Below are 4,472 nucleotides of genomic sequence, written 5' to 3'. Positions count from 1 at the left end.
CAGTCAGGGTCCACCAACTTGGACCTTTATTTTTAAACTGAGATTTAACTTTATATTATTACAAGTTAGTCATGTAATCCTAATAACATAAGCCCATATTAGCAGTAAAACCAAGGTTGTTGAAAAGAATAACAACAGAATAACGCTTTTGTGACCAGGTTTATTTTTTTAAATACAGCAATATAGTTTACATCTAAAATACATGTGTGAACATGAGATAAGCTAGTAAACAGCAAACATCATTTTCAGACAACATTTTTTTAGGAGAATGTATGCATGCAGTTTTCACATTATATAGGATACATAAAATTATGGTAGTTTTTTGCTGAAGACTTGTGACACATAATTAGACTTTTTTTTAAAGTGCATTGCTTTCTTCTACACAACTAATTAGACACGGTCACCTTTTTCAAGATGGTGGTCAAGTTCATCTCACGGGGCCTCAATTTCACCAAGGTTGACTGTGACAGCCTATGCTGTGTGTGTGAAGGCCCCACGTTGCTCCTCAACCCAGTCCACGATCCCCCTGGAACAACTGAATATTTGTACCTTCTAAATCTGTAACATTGTGTGCTGTTTATATTCCGGTTCTGGCAGCTGTCTTGCCCTCATTTGTCTTTGACATTGTTGGTGAGTATGTATTTTTTATAGTTTTGCTTTTATTTAATTTTTCATTCTGTATACAAGCTGCAGGATGACTGTTGCTTTTTTTTTCCTCATCAGTTTGTATGTATTTTATTCCCTGCAGAAAAAAGAAAGATTCCTAATTGGCCTTCCTTGGGTGGAGCAGAACTGGAGCAGCTGCAAATCCCCCCATAGTTGCTGCTTGTCTATACCTGCTCCTGGTTCTGCAGACACACAGGCCTAAAAAGTTATAGAACCCTCTGCAGTCTTTACAAGAAACACATTACTTTACCTTTGCTTTATCCTGCGTTGCCCATATCACAGCAATATATTTTTAAATGATAGTTTTATTCGCGCCTTTTCTTCTAAACATTGCAGCGTATCCAAATCATGCTCCTCCAGCAATGCTGGTGCTCTGACATGAGTGGCATATTCTGGAACAGAAAACCAGCATTGTTGCAGAAGGGAGCAACCTTTATAAGAGAAATTCTCATTCCTCCTGCTGAGTAAATGTTGAGAAATGTATTCCCCATTTGATTTATGGCTCATGAAGTGCAATTAAAACTTTAAAAAGAATCGGCAATATGTTTAAAAATCTAACGCTGCGACTGGACACAGGACACAGCAATGGTAACATGATGCATTTCTTGTAAACACTGCAGGGTGTTCTGTAACACTTTAACTATAGATGGATAGCTCCAATAGCTCCAATTCAATGGGGTTCTCTTCATTTTGGTTCAACCCCAGGCCAATAAAATAGACTAATAGACTAATACTATCCTCATCCTGGTGGCTTTGAAACATCAAACATCCTAAAGCTCAATGTCATTAAATTAAACCTATTAAATCTGTAGTTCTGGTATTCCTGCTATTAAAAACTGTAAAATGATGTTGTTTTTGAAGACATTTTTGGTATTTGAATACATTGTTATATATATATATATATATATATATATATATATATATATATATATATATATATATATATATATATATATAAAATAACTCATTTAAAGGGCACTAACATGGGATAATGACCCTGTGTTGCAAGGATTAAAAACAAATTACAGATTTGTGAATAAAAAACAAGCTGGTTATATAAGTGTTCTACTAGCGCAGTATGAATAAGCAGCAGCTCAAAGTTTGATTGCTGCAGGAAGTGGAGTCTTGGAAAGGAATAACACCTTGTTAATTCATTTTAAGCCAAAAGTGTAGATTTCAGGTCACCTTCCTGTACACCTGTCGGTCTGCACAAATGTAATGCTCCTGGGAAACTTCTAGAAAACTTGATCTCATGGATTCTCTTTTTCACTGTGGACGGAAAACAGATCTTATATATATATATATATAGTTTGGTATACACAAGCATACTCAAAGAACTCCCCTATGTAGATGCCAATGTACTGGCACATGGCTTTTCTCAACCACTTTCTAGACAGCATATTGTTAAAAAATCACAGGTTTTTACAATATCATATGAAATCTACTGGCTTCGTCAAGTGAATGATGGGTTTTAAAATGCTTACTTTCATTACAAAGGTCTACAGGAACTCTTCCAATTCCCACCACATATGATGAAAGTATGCTGATCTTCTTACTGTTCTGCTACAAACCTAAGGGGGTTAGGCCTTCAGGGTTTCTGTGCCTCAAAAAGGATCTTGGAGCACGCTTTGCACTTGTTCTTGGACTGATTGGTATATCCTTTTGAGATACTGTGTAATTGCTACCCTTTTCACAGTATTATACAATGGGAATTATCAGATAGAACACTAGCACCATAGAACCACTGCAGCTGTGGTATACTTGCATGAAAAACATGTGAGTTGTGAACTGTATGCTTAAAGAATAGTTCACTAACAGCGTGGTCAGTTCTGCATGGCTTCCTTTCTGACCTTTGCCCTACAACACTAGGGGCACTTATTATCTTTTAGACAATTAGTAGAACCAAATGCGTTCAGCTCAACTAATTTCAGGAGACGTGCAACTGGTCTTGATTTAGGTCAGGGCTCAGCGGGGAAATTGCTCAGATTATTCAGACAGCATGAAGTGCCTAAAAATATTCCCCTCACCAGAGTGTGCAGTCTGACTTGTTGACTTTGTGTAATGAGCCACAGCTTCCGGCAATGCCACTCAGCTCACTCCAGTCCTAATTAAATTTCCAACAGTAGGGCCAGTACAGTGGCAAAAAGAGGCACATGCTGTGCCTAGAGATTTTTTAACAGTGCTGCTTATTACTTTTGCTTATTATCAATACATAACTTGAGATAATCCATGAATGCATATCCCTGACAACAGAACTATAGAATAGATGCTTGTACTTCTTCCTGTCCAAGAAAGTATATGTACAGTATTTCACTCTTAGATCTTTGCCATACAGTATCTTCATAATGGCTTATCCTATTTTCATGAGCTATGGCTTGGACATTACTTTGTTTTTAATGAATTGGTGTTTGGTATGAGATGCCATTCTGCGTATTGGGGGTGTAGGTCATGGTGGCATTCACTTTCATGATACTGATACCTGTAGTGTGTTATTTAATAAGTCCTTGGCAGGCGGTATGTATTTTACTGACATTCCTTGTTATATATCCCTGGTTAGTTCATGTAACTACGACCGAACTAAAACTTCCCACAGTAGGCTACGGTAATCCATATAAATGTGGTTATTTAAGTAATAATCATTTCAAAATAAATGCATTCCCTGTAGTTGATGACCTTGTCTGATAATCAACGTTAGACAAAAAAGTCATTAACTACCAGTAATGGACTGCTTTTTGAAGGGAGTATTACTATTATAAATTGAAACAAATGAGCTGTAATTAGTGCTGATGCAGGTGTACTGAATAGCTGAACACAGTGTGCGCTGTGGCAGCAAGAAAGAAGGACACAGACACTTACTTCGAAGTCAAATGTGATTTAGGCTACAGTACATTAACATGCTGGCTATTTCAGCCTTTGTATGTCTGTTGTGTTTTTTGTTTTTTTGGGGCATAGGACATGTTTTCTTTTTTTGGATGTAAGACTCTTTAATAAAAAATAAAAACGGTTTGAGATTGTGCTATTGAATGTCGCTTTACTGAACCTTTATTACTGATGGGAGAGAGTATATTAATGGAGCCAGAGACAGACAGCGCAGATGGATGTCAGTTACCGTTGCTACTCGGCAAAGAAGAAAATCAGGTTGAATGTAAACCAGAAACTACAGTCTACCTTTTACAATCAGGTTATCATGTATGTTTTCTTTAACACGGGAAGTATAACTGTACTGTATTTCTAATTCAGTGTTTGGTTGGAGCTGAAAGTGGTCCATTTGTGGCAGTTAATGACCTCCTCTTAGCCAATCACAGACAAGCGTTGGTTAATAACGCATGTTCACTTTTTATTTTAAGTAGCTGAAAGAGCCACTGACGGTAATGCTTTTTCAAAATGGCTCATTAGTTCATTCTGATACACAGGTTCTCTTTTCTGACAAGCACATAAACAAGTAATTTATCATAAAAACATTAAGCACAAATAGAATGATTAGTAGTATTAGGAGTGTGAAAATATTACATTCAGGTAGTCAGTTATATTTTGGCAGCACAATTTAGGGCAGCAGTGTGGAGTAGTGGTTAGGGGCTCTGGATTCTTGACCGGAGGGTCGTGGGTTCAATCCCAGCTGGGGGACACTGCTGCTGCACCCTTGAGCAAGGTACTTTACCTAGATTGCTCCAGTAAAAACCCAACTGTATAAATGGGTAATTGTATATAAAAATAATGTGATATCTTGTAACAATTGTAAGTCGCCCTGGATAAGGCATCTGCTAAGAAATAAATAATAACAATTTATTTCTTTTTTTCAGCAATTT

Source organism: Acipenser ruthenus, chromosome 3, assembly GCF_902713425.1.
Source record: "Acipenser ruthenus chromosome 3, fAciRut3.2 maternal haplotype, whole genome shotgun sequence".
NCBI classification, from domain to species: Eukaryota; Metazoa; Chordata; class Actinopteri; order Acipenseriformes; family Acipenseridae; genus Acipenser; species Acipenser ruthenus.
The sequence above is the reverse complement of the archived record's forward strand: the minus strand, read 5'-3'. Positions refer to the sequence as shown.